Source organism: Ranitomeya variabilis (assembly GCF_051348905.1).
Source record: "Ranitomeya variabilis isolate aRanVar5 chromosome 1 unlocalized genomic scaffold, aRanVar5.hap1 SUPER_1_unloc_2, whole genome shotgun sequence".
In the NCBI taxonomy this organism is placed as follows: domain Eukaryota; kingdom Metazoa; phylum Chordata; class Amphibia; order Anura; family Dendrobatidae; genus Ranitomeya; species Ranitomeya variabilis.
The window spans coordinates 69,696-81,934 of record NW_027507932.1 but is presented as its reverse complement, the minus strand read 5'-3'; the positions used below and the strand labels follow the sequence as shown (position 1 = coordinate 81,934).

Here is a 12,239-nt window from a genome sequence, read left to right as displayed (position 1 = left end):
GTGCGCGGCTATCTGCTGCGGTTTGGGCCTCCTGCCCTTGAGCCTCCCTCCAGCGTGCATCCTCTTGAGCGGAGATGAGCGAGTCACGAGAGGGTGCCGGCCGGCAGCTGGAGCTCGAGCTGTCTACAGCATGTTCTCAGGCCAGCGCAGCAGCGTGAGGCTGCTGGGGCGGAGCCAACGCTCCTCTATGCAAATGACTCAGGCTGCCGCTGTGCATCTTGGGCGGCTTTGGACTTGAGCTCGGCCTGCCCTGTGGGGGGCGGAGTGGGCGTCGGGAGCGACCGGCGCCTCCCACTCGAGGAGCCTCCGTGCGGTCTGTGCCGAACGCCACCCCCGCCCCCTCCCTTCCGGGCCCGAGACTCCGCGATGTTGGGGAGCTGCGTCGGAGGGGCGCTCGTCGGGCCGGCGGGCCCCAACTCATACTTACCTGGCAGGGGAGATACCATGATCACTAAGGTGGTTCTCCCAGGGTGAGGCTCATCCATTGCACTCCGGGTGTGCTGACCCCTGCGATTTCCCCAAATGCGGGAAACTCGACTGCATAATTTGTGGTAGTGGGGGACTGCGTTCGCGCTTTCCCCTGATTTCCTATGGTCAAAGACAGAACACTAAAGATGCTCTGCTGAGCCAACGTGAGACTTTGGAGAAGCTCAAAGCAGGCAGATGTGGCCTTTGGCTCCCCCTTGTGGGGGAAGGATGCCACCTTCCCTGTGTCGTCGCTGCTTGCTTGGTTTTGTTTGAGGTTGTTGCCTTTGCTTGACACTTTGGCCCTTTTTTGGCCCCCCTGGCTGGTGGGGAATGATCACCTCATTTGCATCTCATTGACTTGGTGACGACATGGCTTGCTCTGCTTGTCTGCAGGGGCAGGCAGGCCCGCCCGCTCGCTCACGGGAGGGCACCTGCAGCATCCCCATCTCGCAGCCTTCGGGCTGGAGCTGGACCTGTGAGTGGGCCGCTGGTGCGCGGCTATCTGCTGCGGTTTGGGCCTCCTGCCCTTGAGCCTCCCTCCAGCGTGCATCCTCTTGAGCGGAGATGAGCGAGTCACGAGAGGGTGCCGGCCGGCAGCTGGAGCTCGAGCTGTCTACAGCATGTTCTCAGGCCAGCGCAGCAGCGTGAGGCTGCTGGGGCGGAGCCAACGCTCCTCTATGCAAATGACTCAGGCTGCCGCTGTGCATCTTGGGCGGCTTTGGACTTGAGCTCGGCCTGCCCTGTGGGGGGCGGAGTGGGCGTCGGGAGCGACCGGCGCCTCCCACTCGAGGAGCCTCCGTGCGGTCTGTGCCGAACGCCACCCCCGCCCCCTCCCTTCCGGGCCCGAGACTCCGCGATGTTGGGGAGCTGCGTCGGAGGGGCGCTCGTCGGGCCGGCGGGCCCCAACTCATACTTACCTGGCAGGGGAGATACCATGATCACTAAGGTGGTTCTCCCAGGGTGAGGCTCATCCATTGCACTCCGGGTGTGCTGACCCCTGCGATTTCCCCAAATGCGGGAAACTCGACTGCATAATTTGTGGTAGTGGGGGACTGCGTTCGCGCTTTCCCCTGATTTCCTATGGTCAAAGACAGAACACTAAAGATGCTCTGCTGAGCCAACGTGAGACTTTGGAGAAGCTCAAAGCAGGCAGATGTGGCCTTTGGCTCCCCCTTGTGGGGGAAGGATGCCACCTTCCCTGTGTCGTCGCTGCTTGCTTGGTTTTGTTTGAGGTTGTTGCCTTTGCTTGACACTTTGGCCCTTTTTTGGCCCCCCTGGCTGGTGGGGAATGATCACCTCATTTGCATCTCATTGACTTGGTGACGACATGGCTTGCTCTGCTTGTCTGCAGGGGCAGGCAGGCCCGCCCGCTCGCTCACGGGAGGGCACCTGCAGCATCCCCATCTCGCAGCCTTCGGGCTGGAGCTGGACCTGTGAGTGGGCCGCTGGTGCGCGGCTATCTGCTGCGGTTTGGGCCTCCTGCCCTTGAGCCTCCCTCCAGCGTGCATCCTCTTGAGCGGAGATGAGCGAGTCACGAGAGGGTGCCGGCCGGCAGCTGGAGCTCGAGCTGTCTACAGCATGTTCTCAGGCCAGCGCAGCAGCGTGAGGCTGCTGGGGCGGAGCCAACGCTCCTCTATGCAAATGACTCAGGCTGCCGCTGTGCATCTTGGGCGGCTTTGGACTTGAGCTCGGCCTGCCCTGTGGGGGGCGGAGTGGGCGTCGGGAGCGACCGGCGCCTCCCACTCGAGGAGCCTCCGTGCGGTCTGTGCCGAACGCCACCCCCGCCCCCTCCCTTCCGGGCCCGAGACTCCGCGATGTTGGGGAGCTGCGTCGGAGGGGCGCTCGTCGGGCCGGCGGGCCCCAACTCATACTTACCTGGCAGGGGAGATACCATGATCACTAAGGTGGTTCTCCCAGGGTGAGGCTCATCCATTGCACTCCGGGTGTGCTGACCCCTGCGATTTCCCCAAATGCGGGAAACTCGACTGCATAATTTGTGGTAGTGGGGGACTGCGTTCGCGCTTTCCCCTGATTTCCTATGGTCAAAGACAGAACACTAAAGATGCTCTGCTGAGCCAACGTGAGACTTTGGAGAAGCTCAAAGCAGGCAGATGTGGCCTTTGGCTCCCCCTTGTGGGGGAAGGATGCCACCTTCCCTGTGTCGTCGCTGCTTGCTTGGTTTTGTTTGAGGTTGTTGCCTTTGCTTGACACTTTGGCCCTTTTTTGGCCCCCCTGGCTGGTGGGGAATGATCACCTCATTTGCATCTCATTGACTTGGTGACGACATGGCTTGCTCTGCTTGTCTGCAGGGGCAGGCAGGCCCGCCCGCTCGCTCACGGGAGGGCACCTGCAGCATCCCCATCTCGCAGCCTTCGGGCTGGAGCTGGACCTGTGAGTGGGCCGCTGGTGCGCGGCTATCTGCTGCGGTTTGGGCCTCCTGCCCTTGAGCCTCCCTCCAGCGTGCATCCTCTTGAGCGGAGATGAGCGAGTCACGAGAGGGTGCCGGCCGGCAGCTGGAGCTCGAGCTGTCTACAGCATGTTCTCAGGCCAGCGCAGCAGCGTGAGGCTGCTGGGGCGGAGCCAACGCTCCTCTATGCAAATGACTCAGGCTGCCGCTGTGCATCTTGGGCGGCTTTGGACTTGAGCTCGGCCTGCCCTGTGGGGGGCGGAGTGGGCGTCGGGAGCGACCGGCGCCTCCCACTCGAGGAGCCTCCGTGCGGTCTGTGCCGAACGCCACCCCCGCCCCCTCCCTTCCGGGCCCGAGACTCCGCGATGTTGGGGAGCTGCGTCGGAGGGGCGCTCGTCGGGCCGGCGGGCCCCAACTCATACTTACCTGGCAGGGGAGATACCATGATCACTAAGGTGGTTCTCCCAGGGTGAGGCTCATCCATTGCACTCCGGGTGTGCTGACCCCTGCGATTTCCCCAAATGCGGGAAACTCGACTGCATAATTTGTGGTAGTGGGGGACTGCGTTCGCGCTTTCCCCTGATTTCCTATGGTCAAAGACAGAACACTAAAGATGCTCTGCTGAGCCAACGTGAGACTTTGGAGAAGCTCAAAGCAGGCAGATGTGGCCTTTGGCTCCCCCTTGTGGGGGAAGGATGCCACCTTCCCTGTGTCGTCGCTGCTTGCTTGGTTTTGTTTGAGGTTGTTGCCTTTGCTTGACACTTTGGCCCTTTTTTGGCCCCCCTGGCTGGTGGGGAATGATCACCTCATTTGCATCTCATTGACTTGGTGACGACATGGCTTGCTCTGCTTGTCTGCAGGGGCAGGCAGGCCCGCCCGCTCGCTCACGGGAGGGCACCTGCAGCATCCCCATCTCGCAGCCTTCGGGCTGGAGCTGGACCTGTGAGTGGGCCGCTGGTGCGCGGCTATCTGCTGCGGTTTGGGCCTCCTGCCCTTGAGCCTCCCTCCAGCGTGCATCCTCTTGAGCGGAGATGAGCGAGTCACGAGAGGGTGCCGGCCGGCAGCTGGAGCTCGAGCTGTCTACAGCATGTTCTCAGGCCAGCGCAGCAGCGTGAGGCTGCTGGGGCGGAGCCAACGCTCCTCTATGCAAATGACTCAGGCTGCCGCTGTGCATCTTGGGCGGCTTTGGACTTGAGCTCGGCCTGCCCTGTGGGGGGCGGAGTGGGCGTCGGGAGCGACCGGCGCCTCCCACTCGAGGAGCCTCCGTGCGGTCTGTGCCGAACGCCACCCCCGCCCCCTCCCTTCCGGGCCCGAGACTCCGCGATGTTGGGGAGCTGCGTCGGAGGGGCGCTCGTCGGGCCGGCGGGCCCCAACTCATACTTACCTGGCAGGGGAGATACCATGATCACTAAGGTGGTTCTCCCAGGGTGAGGCTCATCCATTGCACTCCGGGTGTGCTGACCCCTGCGATTTCCCCAAATGCGGGAAACTCGACTGCATAATTTGTGGTAGTGGGGGACTGCGTTCGCGCTTTCCCCTGATTTCCTATGGTCAAAGACAGAACACTAAAGATGCTCTGCTGAGCCAACGTGAGACTTTGGAGAAGCTCAAAGCAGGCAGATGTGGCCTTTGGCTCCCCCTTGTGGGGGAAGGATGCCACCTTCCCTGTGTCGTCGCTGCTTGCTTGGTTTTGTTTGAGGTTGTTGCCTTTGCTTGACACTTTGGCCCTTTTTTGGCCCCCCTGGCTGGTGGGGAATGATCACCTCATTTGCATCTCATTGACTTGGTGACGACATGGCTTGCTCTGCTTGTCTGCAGGGGCAGGCAGGCCCGCCCGCTCGCTCACGGGAGGGCACCTGCAGCATCCCCATCTCGCAGCCTTCGGGCTGGAGCTGGACCTGTGAGTGGGCCGCTGGTGCGCGGCTATCTGCTGCGGTTTGGGCCTCCTGCCCTTGAGCCTCCCTCCAGCGTGCATCCTCTTGAGCGGAGATGAGCGAGTCACGAGAGGGTGCCGGCCGGCAGCTGGAGCTCGAGCTGTCTACAGCATGTTCTCAGGCCAGCGCAGCAGCGTGAGGCTGCTGGGGCGGAGCCAACGCTCCTCTATGCAAATGACTCAGGCTGCCGCTGTGCATCTTGGGCGGCTTTGGACTTGAGCTCGGCCTGCCCTGTGGGGGGCGGAGTGGGCGTCGGGAGCGACCGGCGCCTCCCACTCGAGGAGCCTCCGTGCGGTCTGTGCCGAACGCCACCCCCGCCCCCTCCCTTCCGGGCCCGAGACTCCGCGATGTTGGGGAGCTGCGTCGGAGGGGCGCTCGTCGGGCCGGCGGGCCCCAACTCATACTTACCTGGCAGGGGAGATACCATGATCACTAAGGTGGTTCTCCCAGGGTGAGGCTCATCCATTGCACTCCGGGTGTGCTGACCCCTGCGATTTCCCCAAATGCGGGAAACTCGACTGCATAATTTGTGGTAGTGGGGGACTGCGTTCGCGCTTTCCCCTGATTTCCTATGGTCAAAGACAGAACACTATAGATGCTCTGCTGAGCCAACGTGAGACTTTGGAGAAGCTCAAAGCAGGCAGATGTGGCCTTTGGCTCCCCCTTGTGGGGGAAGGATGCCACCTTCCCTGTGTCGTCGCTGCTTGCTTGGTTTTGTTTGAGGTTGTTGCCTTTGCTTGACACTTTGGCCCTTTTTTGGCCCCCCTGGCTGGTGGGGAATGATCACCTCATTTGCATCTCATTGACTTGGTGACGACATGGCTTGCTCTGCTTGTCTGCAGGGGCAGGCAGGCCCGCCCGCTCGCTCACGGGAGGGCACCTGCAGCATCCCCATCTCGCAGCCTTCGGGCTGGAGCTGGACCTGTGAGTGGGCCGCTGGTGCGCGGCTATCTGCTGCGGTTTGGGCCTCCTGCCCTTGAGCCTCCCTCCAGCGTGCATCCTCTTGAGCGGAGATGAGCGAGTCACGAGAGGGTGCCGGCCGGCAGCTGGAGCTCGAGCTGTCTACAGCATGTTCTCAGGCCAGCGCAGCAGCGTGAGGCTGCTGGGGCGGAGCCAACGCTCCTCTATGCAAATGACTCAGGCTGCCGCTGTGCATCTTGGGCGGCTTTGGACTTGAGCTCGGCCTGCCCTGTGGGGGGCGGAGTGGGCGTCGGGAGCGACCGGCGCCTCCCACTCGAGGAGCCTCCGTGCGGTCTGTGCCGAACGCCACCCCCGCCCCCTCCCTTCCGGGCCCGAGACTCCGCGATGTTGGGGAGCTGCGTCGGAGGGGCGCTCGTCGGGCCGGCGGGCCCCAACTCATACTTACCTGGCAGGGGAGATACCATGATCACTAAGGTGGTTCTCCCAGGGTGAGGCTCATCCATTGCACTCCGGGTGTGCTGACCCCTGCGATTTCCCCAAATGCGGGAAACTCGACTGCATAATTTGTGGTAGTGGGGGACTGCGTTCGCGCTTTCCCCTGATTTCCTATGGTCAAAGACAGAACACTAAAGATGCTCTGCTGAGCCAACGTGAGTCTTTGGAGAAGCTCAAAGCAGGCAGATGTGGCCTTTGGCTCCCCCTTGTGGGGGAAGGATGCCACCTTCCCTGTGTCGTCGCTGCTTGCTTGGTTTTGTTTGAGGTTGTTGCCTTTGCTTGACACTTTGGCCCTTTTTTGGCCCCCCTGGCTGGTGGGGAATGATCACCTCATTTGCATCTCATTGACTTGGTGACGACATGGCTTGCTCTGCTTGTCTGCAGGGGCAGGCAGGCCCGCCCGCTCGCTCACGGGAGGGCACCTGCAGCATCCCCATCTCGCAGCCTTCGGGCTGGAGCTGGACCTGTGAGTGGGCCGCTGGTGCGCGGCTATCTGCTGCGGTTTGGGCCTCCTGCCCTTGAGCCTCCCTCCAGCGTGCATCCTCTTGAGCGGAGATGAGCGAGTCACGAGAGGGTGCCGGCCGGCAGCTGGAGCTCGAGCTGTCTACAGCATGTTCTCAGGCCAGCGCAGCAGCGTGAGGCTGCTGGGGCGGAGCCAACGCTCCTCTATGCAAATGACTCAGGCTGCCGCTGTGCATCTTGGGCGGCTTTGGACTTGAGCTCGGCCTGCCCTGTGGGGGGCGGAGTGGGCGTCGGGAGCGACCGGCGCCTCCCACTCGAGGAGCCTCCGTGCGGTCTGTGCCGAACGCCACCCCCGCCCCCTCCCTTCCGGGCCCGAGACTCCGCGATGTTGGGGAGCTGCGTCGGAGGGGCGCTCGTCGGGCCGGCGGGCCCCAACTCATACTTACCTGGCAGGGGAGATACCATGATCACTAAGGTGGTTCTCCCAGGGTGAGGCTCATCCATTGCACTCCGGGTGTGCTGACCCCTGCGATTTCCCCAAATGCGGGAAACTCGACTGCATAATTTGTGGTAGTGGGGGACTGCGTTCGCGCTTTCCCCTGATTTCCTATGGTCAAAGACAGAACACTAAAGATGCTCTGCTGAGCCAACGTGAGACTTTGGAGAAGCTCAAAGCAGGCAGATGTGGCCTTTGGCTCCCCCTTGTGGGGGAAGGATGCCACCTTCCCTGTGTCGTCGCTGCTTGCTTGGTTTTGTTTGAGGTTGTTGCCTTTGCTTGACACTTTGGCCCTTTTTTGGCCCCCCTGGCTGGTGGGGAATGATCACCTCATTTGCATCTCATTGACTTGGTGACGACATGGCTTGCTCTGCTTGTCTGCAGGGGCAGGCAGGCCCGCCCGCTCGCTCACGGGAGGGCACCTGCAGCATCCCCATCTCGCAGCCTTCGGGCTGGAGCTGGACCTGTGAGTGGGCCGCTGGTGCGCGGCTATCTGCTGCGGTTTGGGCCTCCTGCCCTTGAGCCTCCCTCCAGCGTGCATCCTCTTGAGCGGAGATGAGCGAGTCACGAGAGGGTGCCGGCCGGCAGCTGGAGCTCGAGCTGTCTACAGCATGTTCTCAGGCCAGCGCAGCAGCGTGAGGCTGCTGGGGCGGAGCCAACGCTCCTCTATGCAAATGACTCAGGCTGCCGCTGTGCATCTTGGGCGGCTTTGGACTTGAGCTCGGCCTGCCCTGTGGGGGGCGGAGTGGGCGTCGGGAGCGACCGGCGCCTCCCACTCGAGGAGCCTCCGTGCGGTCTGTGCCGAACGCCACCCCCGCCCCCTCCCTTCCGGGCCCGAGACTCCGCGATGTTGGGGAGCTGCGTCGGAGGGGCGCTCGTCGGGCCGGCGGGCCCCAACTCATACTTACCTGGCAGGGGAGATACCATGATCACTAAGGTGGTTCTCCCAGGGTGAGGCTCATCCATTGCACTCCGGGTGTGCTGACCCCTGCGATTTCCCCAAATGCGGGAAACTCGACTGCATAATTTGTGGTAGTGGGGGACTGCGTTCGCGCTTTCCCCTGATTTCCTATGGTCAAAGACAGAACACTAAAGATGCTCTGCTGAGCCAACGTGAGACTTTGGAGAAGCTCAAAGCAGGCAGATGTGGCCTTTGGCTCCCCCTTGTGGGGGAAGGATGCCACCTTCCCTGTGTCGTCGCTGCTTGCTTGGTTTTGTTTGAGGTTGTTGCCTTTGCTTGACACTTTGGCCCTTTTTTGGCCCCCCTGGCTGGTGGGGAATGATCACCTCATTTGCATCTCATTGACTTGGTGACGACATGGCTTGCTCTGCTTGTCTGCAGGGGCAGGCAGGCCCGCCCGCTCGCTCACGGGAGGGCACCTGCAGCATCCCCATCTCGCAGCCTTCGGGCTGGAGCTGGACCTGTGAGTGGGCCGCTGGTGCGCGGCTATCTGCTGCGGTTTGGGCCTCCTGCCCTTGAGCCTCCCTCCAGCGTGCATCCTCTTGAGCGGAGATGAGCGAGTCACGAGAGGGTGCCGGCCGGCAGCTGGAGCTCGAGCTGTCTACAGCATGTTCTCAGGCCAGCGCAGCAGCGTGAGGCTGCTGGGGCGGAGCCAACGCTCCTCTATGCAAATGACTCAGGCTGCCGCTGTGCATCTTGGGCGGCTTTGGACTTGAGCTCGGCCTGCCCTGTGGGGGGCGGAGTGGGCGTCGGGAGCGACCGGCGCCTCCCACTCGAGGAGCCTCCGTGCGGTCTGTGCCGAACGCCACCCCCGCCCCCTCCCTTCCGGGCCCGAGACTCCGCGATGTTGGGGAGCTGCGTCGGAGGGGCGCTCGTCGGGCCGGCGGGCCCCAACTCATACTTACCTGGCAGGGGAGATACCATGATCACTAAGGTGGTTCTCCCAGGGTGAGGCTCATCCATTGCACTCCGGGTGTGCTGACCCCTGCGATTTCCCCAAATGCGGGAAACTCGACTGCATAATTTGTGGTAGTGGGGGACTGCGTTCGCGCTTTCCCCTGATTTCCTATGGTCAAAGACAGAACACTAAAGATGCTCTGCTGAGCCAACGTGAGACTTTGGAGAAGCTCAAAGCAGGCAGATGTGGCCTTTGGCTCCCCCTTGTGGGGGAAGGATGCCACCTTCCCTGTGTCGTCGCTGCTTGCTTGGTTTTGTTTGAGGTTGTTGCCTTTGCTTGACACTTTGGCCCTTTTTTGGCCCCCCTGGCTGGTGGGGAATGATCACCTCATTTGCATCTCATTGACTTGGTGACGACATGGCTTGCTCTGCTTGTCTGCAGGGGCAGGCAGGCCCGCCCGCTCGCTCACGGGAGGGCACCTGCAGCATCCCCATCTCGCAGCCTTCGGGCTGGAGCTGGACCTGTGAGTGGGCCGCTGGTGCGCGGCTATCTGCTGCGGTTTGGGCCTCCTGCCCTTGAGCCTCCCTCCAGCGTGCATCCTCTTGAGCGGAGATGAGCGAGTCACGAGAGGGTGCCGGCCGGCAGCTGGAGCTCGAGCTGTCTACAGCATGTTCTCAGGCCAGCGCAGCAGCGTGAGGCTGCTGGGGCGGAGCCAACGCTCCTCTATGCAAATGACTCAGGCTGCCGCTGTGCATCTTGGGCGGCTTTGGACTTGAGCTCGGCCTGCCCTGTGGGGGGCGGAGTGGGCGTCGGGAGCGACCGGCGCCTCCCACTCGAGGAGCCTCCGTGCGGTCTGTGCCGAACGCCACCCCCGCCCCCTCCCTTCCGGGCCCGAGACTCCGCGATGTTGGGGAGCTGCGTCGGAGGGGCGCTCGTCGGGCCGGCGGGCCCCAACTCATACTTACCTGGCAGGGGAGATACCATGATCACTAAGGTGGTTCTCCCAGGGTGAGGCTCATCCATTGCACTCCGGGTGTGCTGACCCCTGCGATTTCCCCAAATGCGGGAAACTCGACTGCATAATTTGTGGTAGTGGGGGACTGCGTTCGCGCTTTCCCCTGATTTCCTATGGTCAAAGACAGAACACTAAAGATGCTCTGCTGAGCCAACGTGAGACTTTGGAGAAGCTCAAAGCAGGCAGATGTGGCCTTTGGCTCCCCCTTGTGGGGGAAGGATGCCACCTTCCCTGTGTCGTCGCTGCTTGCTTGGTTTTGTTTGAGGTTGTTGCCTTTGCTTGACACTTTGGCCCTTTTTTGGCCCCCCTGGCTGGTGGGGAATGATCACCTCATTTGCATCTCATTGACTTGGTGACGACATGGCTTGCTCTGCTTGTCTGCAGGGGCAGGCAGGCCCGCCCGCTCGCTCACGGGAGGGCACCTGCAGCATCCCCATCTCGCAGCCTTCGGGCTGGAGCTGGACCTGTGAGTGGGCCGCTGGTGCGCGGCTATCTGCTGCGGTTTGGGCCTCCTGCCCTTGAGCCTCCCTCCAGCGTGCATCCTCTTGAGCGGAGATGAGCGAGTCACGAGAGGGTGCCGGCCGGCAGCTGGAGCTCGAGCTGTCTACAGCATGTTCTCAGGCCAGCGCAGCAGCGTGAGGCTGCTGGGGCGGAGCCAACGCTCCTCTATGCAAATGACTCAGGCTGCCGCTGTGCATCTTGGGCGGCTTTGGACTTGAGCTCGGCCTGCCCTGTGGGGGGCGGAGTGGGCGTCGGGAGCGACCGGCGCCTCCCACTCGAGGAGCCTCCGTGCGGTCTGTGCCGAACGCCACCCCCGCCCCCTCCCTTCCGGGCCCGAGACTCCGCGATGTTGGGGAGCTGCGTCGGAGGGGCGCTCGTCGGGCCGGCGGGCCCCAACTCATACTTACCTGGCAGGGGAGATACCATGATCACTAAGGTGGTTCTCCCAGGGTGAGGCTCATCCATTGCACTCCGGGTGTGCTGACCCCTGCGATTTCCCCAAATGCGGGAAACTCGACTGCATAATTTGTGGTAGTGGGGGACTGCGTTCGCGCTTTCCCCTGATTTCCTATGGTCAAAGACAGAACACTAAAGATGCTCTGCTGAGCCAACGTGAGACTTTGGAGAAGCTCAAAGCAGGCAGATGTGGCCTTTGGCTCCCCCTTGTGGGGGAAGGATGCCACCTTCCCTGTGTCGTCGCTGCTTGCTTGGTTTTGTTTGAGGTTGTTGCCTTTGCTTGACACTTTGGCCCTTTTTTGGCCCCCCTGGCTGGTGGGGAATGATCACCTCATTTGCATCTCATTGACTTGGTGACGACATGGCTTGCTCTGCTTGTCTGCAGGGGCAGGCAGGCCCGCCCGCTCGCTCACGGGAGGGCACCTGCAGCATCCCCATCTCGCAGCCTTCGGGCTGGAGCTGGACCTGTGAGTGGGCCGCTGGTGCGCGGCTATCTGCTGCGGTTTGGGCCTCCTGCCCTTGAGCCTCCCTCCAGCGTGCATCCTCTTGAGCGGAGATGAGCGAGTCACGAGAGGGTGCCGGCCGGCAGCTGGAGCTCGAGCTGTCTACAGCATGTTCTCAGGCCAGCGCAGCAGCGTGAGGCTGCTGGGGCGGAGCCAACGCTCCTCTATGCAAATGACTCAGGCTGCCGCTGTGCATCTTGGGCGGCTTTGGACTTGAGCTCGGCCTGCCCTGTGGGGGGCGGAGTGGGCGTCGGGAGCGACCGGCGCCTCCCACTCGAGGAGCCTCCGTGCGGTCTGTGCCGAACGCCACCCCCGCCCCCTCCCTTCCGGGCCCGAGACTCCGCGATGTTGGGGAGCTGCGTCGGAGGGGCGCTCGTCGGGCCGGCGGGCCCCAACTCATACTTACCTGGCAGGGGAGATACCATGATCACTAAGGTGGTTCTCCCAGGGTGAGGCTCATCCATTGCACTCCGGGTGTGCTGACCCCTGCGATTTCCCCAAATGCGGGAAACTCGACTGCATAATTTGTGGTAGTGGGGGACTGCGTTCGCGCTTTCCCCTGATTTCCTATGGTCAAAGACAGAACACTAAAGATGCTCTGCTGAGCCAACGTGAGACTTTGGAGAAGCTCAAAGCAGGCAGATGTGGCCTTTGGCTCCCCCTTGTGGGGGAAGGATGCCACCTTCCCTGTGTCGTCGCTGCTTTCTTGGTTTTGTTTGAGG

General features: G+C 62.4%; 13 non-coding genes across 13 annotated transcripts; all 13 read left to right on the top strand.

Moving 5' to 3' along the window:
• The first annotated feature begins 419 nt into the window (after positions 1-419).
• LOC143789039 (U1 spliceosomal RNA) lies at positions 420-583 on the top strand. The gene has a single exon (XR_013218843.1). It is a non-coding gene; the product is annotated as a U1 spliceosomal RNA (small nuclear RNA).
• Positions 584-1,377: 794 nt separating this feature from the next.
• LOC143789038 (U1 spliceosomal RNA) lies at positions 1,378-1,541 on the top strand. The gene has a single exon (XR_013218842.1). It is a non-coding gene; the product is annotated as a U1 spliceosomal RNA (small nuclear RNA).
• A 794-nt stretch (positions 1,542-2,335) lies between these two features.
• Positions 2,336-2,499, top strand: LOC143789037 (U1 spliceosomal RNA). Its single transcript, XR_013218841.1, has one exon. It is a non-coding gene; the product is annotated as a U1 spliceosomal RNA (small nuclear RNA).
• A 794-nt stretch (positions 2,500-3,293) lies between these two features.
• LOC143789035 (U1 spliceosomal RNA) lies at positions 3,294-3,457 on the top strand. The gene has a single exon (XR_013218839.1). It is a non-coding gene; the product is annotated as a U1 spliceosomal RNA (small nuclear RNA).
• A 794-nt stretch (positions 3,458-4,251) lies between these two features.
• Positions 4,252-4,415, top strand: LOC143789034 (U1 spliceosomal RNA). Its single transcript, XR_013218838.1, has one exon. It is a non-coding gene; the product is annotated as a U1 spliceosomal RNA (small nuclear RNA).
• A 794-nt stretch (positions 4,416-5,209) lies between these two features.
• Positions 5,210-5,373, top strand: LOC143789033 (U1 spliceosomal RNA). The gene has a single exon (XR_013218837.1). It is a non-coding gene; the product is annotated as a U1 spliceosomal RNA (small nuclear RNA).
• A 794-nt stretch (positions 5,374-6,167) lies between these two features.
• Positions 6,168-6,331, top strand: LOC143789032 (U1 spliceosomal RNA). Its single transcript, XR_013218836.1, has one exon. It is a non-coding gene; the product is annotated as a U1 spliceosomal RNA (small nuclear RNA).
• Positions 6,332-7,125: 794 nt separating this feature from the next.
• Positions 7,126-7,289, top strand: LOC143789031 (U1 spliceosomal RNA). The gene has a single exon (XR_013218835.1). It is a non-coding gene; the product is annotated as a U1 spliceosomal RNA (small nuclear RNA).
• A 794-nt stretch (positions 7,290-8,083) lies between these two features.
• On the top strand, positions 8,084-8,247 carry LOC143789030 (U1 spliceosomal RNA). The gene has a single exon (XR_013218834.1). It is a non-coding gene; the product is annotated as a U1 spliceosomal RNA (small nuclear RNA).
• A 794-nt stretch (positions 8,248-9,041) lies between these two features.
• On the top strand, positions 9,042-9,205 carry LOC143789029 (U1 spliceosomal RNA). The gene has a single exon (XR_013218833.1). It is a non-coding gene; the product is annotated as a U1 spliceosomal RNA (small nuclear RNA).
• A 794-nt stretch (positions 9,206-9,999) lies between these two features.
• Positions 10,000-10,163, top strand: LOC143789028 (U1 spliceosomal RNA). Its single transcript, XR_013218832.1, has one exon. It is a non-coding gene; the product is annotated as a U1 spliceosomal RNA (small nuclear RNA).
• Positions 10,164-10,957: 794 nt separating this feature from the next.
• Positions 10,958-11,121, top strand: LOC143789026 (U1 spliceosomal RNA). Its single transcript, XR_013218831.1, has one exon. It is a non-coding gene; the product is annotated as a U1 spliceosomal RNA (small nuclear RNA).
• A 794-nt stretch (positions 11,122-11,915) lies between these two features.
• On the top strand, positions 11,916-12,079 carry LOC143789025 (U1 spliceosomal RNA). Its single transcript, XR_013218830.1, has one exon. It is a non-coding gene; the product is annotated as a U1 spliceosomal RNA (small nuclear RNA).
• Positions 12,080-12,239: the final 160 nt, after the last annotated feature.